This window comes from Dipteris shenzhenensis, chromosome 14 (assembly GCF_047967505.1).
Source record: "Dipteris shenzhenensis isolate YYH24624 ecotype China chromosome 14, Dip_SZ_1.0, whole genome shotgun sequence".
Taxonomy (NCBI): domain Eukaryota; kingdom Viridiplantae; phylum Streptophyta; class Polypodiopsida; order Gleicheniales; family Dipteridaceae; genus Dipteris; species Dipteris shenzhenensis.
The window spans coordinates 32,497,522-32,506,749 of NC_141609.1; the positions used below are offsets into that span (position 1 = coordinate 32,497,522).

Sequence of the window (9,228 nt, forward strand, 5' to 3'; positions counted from 1 at the left end):
GCAGCCGGAGTCCGGTCCAGAGTTAGCTGGCGGTTCGACTGAGGTCAGAAGGAAAAGAGGGAAGAATAAGAAGATTTCTGAAAAAGGCAAGGAGGCAGAGGTTACCCAACCTGCAGCAGCACCTCAGAGACCTGACAAGCAGCCGTCCCAGGGTCCTGGGAGAGCTTCTTCTTCGACGGTAGCCCGCCCTCCACATCCTCAGATCCCCTCTCTCCCGCTCCCCAGCCCCCTTCCACTCTGTCCGAGCCCCTTCCCTAGTCACACCCCCCTCCTCCCCACCCGCAGCTTCAGCCCCCGCCTCTTCCTCTTCAGTCTCCTCCTCTTCCTTTTCAGCCCCAGTCCCAGGTGCAGCCCCATCCCCCCCCCCGCCTCTCTCAGCTTTCCTGCAATGTCAGCTGTTCCGATGGTTCCTCAACCGCGGGCAGCGCCCACTCCCCCTCCTCCTCCCCCCCGCTAGTCGCCTCCGTGGAGTCTGAGTTGCCTACCCCCCAGCCACCCCCCCCTTCCCCTCCACAGGCAGGACACCCTGATTCTACACCACCACTGGAGCAGTCTTCCCTGTCCACTAGCCCCTCAGTTGCAGACTCTGGTGGGCCTCAGCTTCAGGAGAGAGAGCTTCCGCGACTTTTACAGATCTGGACCATGGGACTACTTGGATGTGGCCGACCTTGGGACCTTCCCTGCTTGTCTCGACATCAGTATATTCCTGCTCCGCAAAGGAGCGGATGGGAAGATCGCAGCCTTGGCCCCGAGGGATGGCCCTAGCTTTGCTTTCACATTCCTCAGCGACGGCACAGAGACTTGGACAGACAACTCGGTCTGGGAGGCTCTCAGAGAGTAAACACACGCTCAGGTTTGCTCCTGGATAGGCCCGTCCGGTGGACAACTTCTCAAGACTCAGTGGTCCGAGGGTGACGTGCGCCTGCAGTGGCACTGCGCCGCCAAACGCTTCAGATTGATTGTGATCCTCAGGCCCCCTCCGTCGTGGCCCCTCCCCCAGGATATCAGAGCCTGGACCCCTCAGAAACTCCGAGCCTTCTACGGGATGACTACTTCAGGGATCTCGAGTTGGCTCGAGAAAGCCTTCGTTCATGGCACCAAAGGCCTCTCGCCTTTGCTGAAGGTGCTGAAGAACGGGCAGGACGACCCCGCCTCCCCCTCCAAACCTTCTCATAAGCGTCAGCGCCTCCACTCCGAAATGACAGCTTCTTCATCGACATCTGCTGCGAGCAGACAGTTGTTTGCAGCCTACCAGTCCTCACCATGAGCCTACATCTTGTCTCCTGGAATGTGAACGGGTTTCATTCTTCTGGCACCCGTGGTCCTAGGAAGCTCATTTTGAGACAGAACTTCAGCCAGCAGTGATTGGTCGCTTGGATATACTTCTGCTCCAGGAGCACAAGCTTTCTGTGGCTCACTCCCGTAGCTGTGGGAAGATTCTCCCTAGACACTCACACCTATTGGGAGCCCTCGATTGGCGCACAGGGTAGGAGTGGCGGTGTCTGTACTTCTGTGTGCGAGCAGTTAGCCCAGGGAGTTTTTGGTCATGGCACGTTGATCCCAGGCCATGCCCTTTGGGTAGGCCTAGAGCTAAAGGGTTCCAGAATAGGAATCCTCAACATCTATGCTCCCACAGACCTCCAATGCAGAGCCACCTTCTGGAGGACACTCACACGGATTCTCCCAGACATGGATTCCTGGATTGTTGGAGGTGACTTCAACAATCTGGAGACCTTGGAGGACCAGCAGGGCAGAGGACCAGAGTTTACTATTATGTCTCAGGCAGAGCAGTCCGCTTGGGATTCCTTTATCTTCGCGACAGGAGGTAAGGACAGCTAGAGAGACCCGTCCTTCCGTCGTTGGCACGGGAGCTTGGACTTCTCGTGGGGCTTCCGCAGGGAAGGAGGCAGACTCCTGGAGAGACTGGATAGATTTTATGTCAGTGATTGGGCCATCAGCAGAGGCGGTCAGGCGGGTATAGTACCAGGGACGACACTTTCCGACCACGCGCCTGTGCTCTTATCATTAGACTCGGCAGTTCAGTCCCTTCCTCCCCGTTCGTGCCGGATTCCCGACTCCATATTCTTGAGGGAGGACGTGCGCAGCAGTATCGGTAGCCTATAGGACAAAGATTGGGGCGAGTGCGTGGATCTCGTTGATTCGGTGGCGCAGGCTTTGCAGGAGTCCAGTCAGATTTGCCAGCTCGCAGCCCTTCAGGTTCGACAGGAGTGGTGGGGCAGAGAGAGAGCTCTTCGTAGGGACCTCGCTTCCATTCAGCGACTCCAGCAGGCAGCCCCGGGCTCGGAGGAGCTTCGGATCCAGGCCCTTCGAGCCAGAGCCCTTCTTGAGGAGACTCTCCAGCGCCGTTCAGAGTTTTCCTATCATGCCTCTCTCTCTTTCTGGGCTCGGAAGGGCAACCGGATGTGCAGGGAGTTCTTCAGGACACATGGCCAGAGAGCAGCAGGTGATCAGCTACGGAGTCTTAGGACAGCAGAGGGGCACATCGTTACTGATCCGGGTGAGGTCTTGGGGCTGGCTACCGACTTCTACAGGACTCTTTTCCAGCAGGAGCAGCTTGCCCCTCGCAATCGACGCTCCCGCGAGGAGGTGTGGAGGCACATTCCATCCCTGGTCCAGCCCAGCATGCAGGCGACGTTGTTGGCACCGTTCACCACGGACGAGATGTTGGAGGCCTTGATGGCCATCGACGGGCAGAAATGCCCTGGCGAGGATGGGCTGTCTCGAGCTTTCTTCACCTCCTTCTGGGATCAGATCCATCAGCCCCTCCTAGCAGCCCTCCAGAGGATTTTCAGCAGCGGATATATGCCAGAGAGCCTCCTCGGGACTGATTTGCCTCATCCCGAAGGGAGGAGATCGACAGGAGATCCGTCAGTGGCGCCCGATCACCCTCCTCACCACTGCCTACAAAATCCTTGCCAAGATGATCAGCGCCCGAGTTCGGCCTCTACTTCCAGACCCTCATTCATGACACTCAGACAGGCTTTGTCCAGGATCGCAGTATCTTGGATAATGTCTTCACCTTCTCAGAGGCAGCGGAGTGGGCTCAGCACAGTGGGTCACATTTAGCCATCCTACTTCTCGACTTTGAGAAGGCCTACGATCGAGTGGACTGGTCCTTCCTGGAGGGTACTTTGGAGCGACTAGGTTTCCCAACAGAATGGATTCAGGGTATTTCAGCGTTATACAGGACAGCCTCTAACAGGGTCATCATCGGCGGCAGGATGGGGGAGCGATTTCGTTTGAAGAGATCAGTGCGTCAGGGTTGCCCCCTTGCTCCTTACCTGTTTCTCTTCTTCGCCGAGGCTATGACATACTACCTTCGGGCGAGGTCGACCGGGATCCGGGGTCTTCGCCTTCCCATCAGGGAGGACACGGAGCTCCTGGACTCGGAGTATGCAGATGACACAGCACTGTATGTCCAGGATGATGAGATGATGCTGGAGAGGGTGAGGATGGCCCTAGAGGTCTTCTGTTCGGCAACCGGTGCGAAAATCAACTGGAACAAATCAGTTGGTTTTCTCACAAACCCCAAAGCGTGCTCACAGTAAGGGAGGTTTTTGGGTTTCAGGTGGATCCCGCGGGGACAGACAGCTAGATATCTCGGCTTTCAGGTCGGCCTGGATATCACGCCAGTTCAACAGTTTCTCCCGGTGCTAGATTCCATTCGACGGAAGCTGGCTTTCTGGAGCACTGCTAAGCTCTCTCTTGCAGGTCGTGCTCTGGTAGTCAACCAGGTCCTCCTAGCCACGGCTTGGTATGTCGCTTCCTGTTGGTGTTTCTCGAGATCCAGCGTGGCACAGCTTAGGAGGTTGGTTCGGAACTTCCTATGGTCCGGGGGGGACGGTCTCAGAGATACCAAAGCTAGGGTTGCCTGGCAAACAGTCATTCTTCCGCAGGCTGAGGGTGGCCTGGGGGTCATCGATCCAGAGCTTCAGAGTCAGGCCCTGCTGGGCAAGTTAGTTATCCGCGGTTTGACCCCGGGGGGGCAAACGTGGAAGATGTTACTTCAGCAGGGGGTCGGTTCTTGTGTCCCGCGCCAAGGTGGAGAGTGGCTACCGTCCCTCAGGTGGATCTTCACTTCCGCCCCACTCACTCAGCCCCGCTCCCCACTCGTTCGTAGCCTCCTCATGGTTTGGAGGCGGCTCCGCCTCAGTCTCATACAGTCCCCTCCTAGCTGTTAGGAGGAGATCAATCGCCAGCCGCTCATCTGGAACGGTCAGGTCAGAGATGCCGAGGGCCTTCAGCTGGGGGAGAGATCACACATTAGGTGGGACGGCTGGATGCGGGGGCCAGTCCGGTCCCTTCGAGTTTGGAGGGACACGTACAGACACTTGGAGACCGCTGATCTAGCAGCCGCAGCTGGAGGTGCCCGTGGAGCTCAGGCGAGACGTACGGAGATAGACGAAGCGATTCCAGATGATTGGTTGGTTCCACCCGAGATTCAGATCCTCATGCCTGGTGATGACCGTTGGCTGGGACAGTTCACCCCCCGTGGCATCCCACTGGTGGTTGCAGGTCGGATGGACGACACCTCTGTTTCCTTCTCCGCGGTTATGGGGGACGGCCGACTCAGGAGAGAGGATGTGCTCATCGACCCCCTACTCCCATGGCAGAGGGTTCGGGTCGTAGGCCTCGTGGGGAAGGTTTGGCGGACCAATCCCAGTATAGAGCAGGATCAGCTGCAGTTATGGCGACTCTGGCTCTAGGAGGGGCGGGCCTTGTCAGAGCTTGATTGGGACCCAGGAGAGTGGCGTTGGCCAGAGATTGTGACAGGTCAGGGGCCGACCTCCTTCTTTGCCTACAGCACGACATTGGGCAGGCGAGTTCTCGGGAGGATGTAGAGCCGCCCTCCCACCCAGCGGCCCAGTTGGTATGCTCAGGGTATCTCCAGGTTATTTTTGCAGGCCTTCTGGAAGGCCTTGTGGGAGAGCTGGCGGCCGCGGAAGATCTCCTACTTCCTTTGGCTTCTCGCCCACAAAGGTCTTCCAGTGGGGAGCTGGTTGCGGCAGATAGATCAGGATGGACGTTGTCAGATCTGTCATGAGGACGAGGAGTCACCAAAACACTGCCTATGGAGCTGCACTCGCGCCCAGGAAGTGTGGAGGTGGACCTTCAGGATCCTTACTCGCGCAGCACTGGAGTTAGGTTTGATCACTTGGGGCGCGTTCTGCTGGTGCAGCACCGCACCTGGTTTTCATCACTTGTTCGAGGCATGTCCGCAGGACCCCACGTTCCTTATCACACAGGGGACGTGGGGGCCGCTCGAGAGCATTCCGCCGCACCTGGCAAAGGCTGGCACAGGATCTCAAGAGAGGCAGCCAGTCTGGGAGATTATTAGCAGCATCGCAGGAGGGCACATTTGGACCTCGCGCTACGCGCAGATCCTCCGTGACACCTCCCTTTCGACTGCCCAGATCATGACTGACATCTGGAGTGAGATTATACACACCCTCAGAGGCCAGTGGAACCAGATACAGGGAGACTCCCAGGCTGGCCGGGAGAAGCGGAGCCGCTTCCTCCGTGTTTGGGACACACAAGGCCTCTTCTTCGAGCATACTTCACAGGGCCTTCAGTGGCGCTACTCACCACCTCTCTGGCTGTTCATTCACTCTCGCCTGATCCCTCCGTGAGAGAGAGCTTTACTTTTTTGTTACCTTTTCGGCTGCGTCCGATTTGTGAACGCAGCCCGTCAGTTGCAAAGCTGACCTCTTGTATCTTGTTTTTGAAGTAATATAATTAGCACTATTTTTTCGGCCAAAAAATATATATATATATATACACATACGTACGTGTGTGTGTGTGTGTATATATATATATATATATGTGTATATATATATATACATATATATATACACATACGTATATGTATATATATATATATACATATATATATAGATATATACATATACATATATATATATAGATATATACATATACATATATAGATATATACATATACATATACATATATAGATATATACATATACATAGGAATAACAAAATGACCTTTGGTTTGTATAGGACAAAGCAGTACGGTGCCCCATAAAAAACTTCATTTGCAGGGCAAAAAGGCCAGACAGGATAACTAGTTTAAAGCATAGGATTAACAAATACAAAAACAAGAATGATGGACGATGTTGTTTTATTTCACATCAAAGTAGAGTAAGTGAAATGTCCAAAACATCATCCTGACACATCAAAACAAATTTCAACTTCGTTGCAACGTTGACACACGTTTTCTATTGGAAGTTGCATGCACAAACCCATACTTAGCTATCTCCCCAAAAAAACGCATCCAGACTACCACTCTTTAATAAAATCCGAGGTTTCTCCTCCTTCATTGCACCCTTTGGTTCAAAATTCAACAGAGACATTTAATAAATTGTAATGCAAAAGCTCAGCACTAGATGGCTGATGGACACAACTTGCAAAAATTCCTCTGTTGCTGGAGGAAAGATCTTATGCACACCTGAAAGAAGCCTGCCTGGACTAACAGAACTCCAATCCAGAGCAAAACCCTCGTCTTTGTGGCCTGTACAGATCTGAAGTGGGGCTTGCCTGATGATATTACCAAATCCAGTGCTTACAAGAGGATCCGCAGTTGATAAGGAGCGCAGATGTGCACTCATGTCCCAAACCTGATATGACAAAAGCCAAAGCAGACATTTCAAAATCTTTCACTGCATAAGCAGATACTGTTTCTCAGCCCTAATATGACAGGTTAGTGAGAACCTGGACATGGCCAGTATCAGCCCATGTTGCTACAATGTAGGGCTGCTGCTGCATTGACCGCACGCGATTCACGCCACCATGATGAGCAATCATGCGCACCTAGAATTGAAAAGAGCTGATAGTAAAAACTAGTTACACATTTTAATTATACTTATTACATTCAGGCTTTGAATAACTTTCACTTTGACTTCCATGCATGCATTTCTTCATAGATTCACCTGCAAATTTGATTTGCTGGTGCTTGGCAACGCTCCCCCCTCATCATCTTCGTCACTGCTGCTCTCACTGTCACTCTCGCTGCCAGGATCAGCTGGGACTTGCTTACGCCTACTACCACTAATGTTTGATAGCCTTGCTACAGCTAGGGCATTGTTTGCTGCAACGTCTGCCTGTCATGAAACCCTTCAATTCGAAATGAGGCCAAGAAGTTGAGAAAAGAGTAAAAAAGAGTGCAAGTTATTAGCATGTATACGGTACTTCAACACCAAATTTCAGTACCTGTGTCCCTGCTACACAAAACATAGTATGAGGAAATTCACTCCGCACTAGTCCAAGTGCATCCCGCACTATATCAAAACTGTTTTTAACCCCCAAAAAAGTGTACAGTCAAAATTAAGAATTGGGAACAAAAGTCTCGGATCGGCCATGGGTGGTACAAAACGCAGCAAAAGATATTCTCAAAAGGTAGACAGAAAATTGATTTGGACAAGGAAAAACGACCTTAAGCAAGGCCAACCAAGATTGAAGGCATGTAGGCAGTCGTAAGCTGTTGGATCAAACTGGAGCACTTCATCCTCTTCCAATTCATCCACACCCGGTTGCCAGACCTGGTAAATATATCGCACCCGCTGCTTTTTAGGACTGAATCTGAGTCTGAGCTTTCAAACGATACTAACACCGCTTCTCCATCGCAAACGAAATGCTAAGTTGGACAATCTCCAATGCGTATCTTGATGACCAACTAAAGAGCAATCTAGGACCTTATTAAATCGTCCCAACTTGTCTACCAAATACAATGATATTTCTGAGTCAATTAGCTTCATGCACATGAAGACAGCATCAAAGTCAACAAGGCAATTACCTTCATTGGTTGCTGTCCAGCGGCCGAACTCCCTGCTTCCTGCTTTCTGGAGGCCTGAATGGATTAAAATGTCATGTGAGCTGGAAAGCATCGAATTCTCTCTCTCTCTCTCTCTCTCTCTCTCTCTCTCTCTCAGAGCTAGAAAACGCTACGAAGATATGCATTGATCCTGTATTGGGGATCAAAGCAAATGGGCAGTCAGACACAGACCTTTGCTTTCTTGGGTCCCTTCTTCTTCTTGGGATTGCGAGCCATGGTGAGACGCGCAGCAGAAGCAAGGGTTTTTGTGAGGGTTAAAGGTAGAGGCTTTTAGTATTGCATTATAGTGGTCCCCATTCTGTGCTTATATACAGAGGCCTTAATTCCATATCACTTGTGAATTTGCAATTGACTTAAACTAATCTTAAAGGTCCTAATGTATTCTTGTATTCTTTTTGGCCTGCCCGAGGAGCGAAGGCTTTAGTAAAGGTGTTGAGGAGGGAAGGCTTTAGTAAAGGTGTTTTGTTTAAGAAAGGGAAAATGATGTGGATTTTTTGCTATTTTGGTCCCCATTTTTTTCTCCCCCTTTCTCTCTCTCCCCTTTTTTTCTCCCCCTTTCTCTCTCTACCTCCTTTCTCTCTCTCCCCATTTTTTTCTCCCTCTCTAAGCTTCCAGGGTAGGCCTTTTGAATTTTTATATAAGCTAGGGGCACACCACAAACTTGTCTTTTTAGGTACCCCTCTAAAGCGAACTTCCCAAGTGATTTTAACCTTACAAAAATAGAATTTTCTCCCCTTGTCTCTCCCTCCACTAAGTCCCGCCTCGCCCCTTGTCTCCCTCTTCTCTCCCTTCTTGCCCGCGTCTCCCTCTTTTTGAGAGATGTAAGCATGAAAACGTATTTTTTGTTTTGGATTGTATTAGATTGTATGGAGGAGAAGACTGGTTGTTGATTAATGACTATATCCTTTCTCTTTAATAGGTCCATGTTGACAATTTGGTCGGTTGCAATCTAGACTGAGGGATTTTCTTTGGAATCCTCAATGATCTCTATCATTGAGTGGAGATAAGATTAGGGTCTAGTAGTTAGCTTGATATGGTTGACACTTCCTTTTGGATTTTGACAAATGGTCTAGATCTTTTATAGGGGCCAGTTTCAATTGCTAGCATATGGTTTGAGTTTGTTAGGTCTTTTGTATCTCACTGTTTTGTTCTGCATGATATAACTTAAGTCTCTTTTTTAAATCCTACTCTTAATTGTAGTTGTTGTCTAAGCTATGCCAGTTGTTGGTGCCAAGCATCATGGAATTCATTCACTAGTTGTATTTGCTATTGGAAAACATCCTTAAATTGTTCCAGATTTTGCTTTTGATCCTACTCCTACTATAGTTGTTTTTTGAGCTACACTAATTGTTGTT

At 50.8% G+C, this 9,228-nt stretch overlaps 1 pseudogene; it reads right to left on the reverse strand.

Annotated features, from left to right (window-relative positions):
• LOC147894495 (protein HEAT STRESS TOLERANT DWD 1-like) overlaps positions 1-8,183 on the reverse strand; it is a 26,185-nt pseudogene extending 18,002 nt beyond the window's left edge.
• Positions 8,184-9,228: the final 1,045 nt, after the last annotated feature.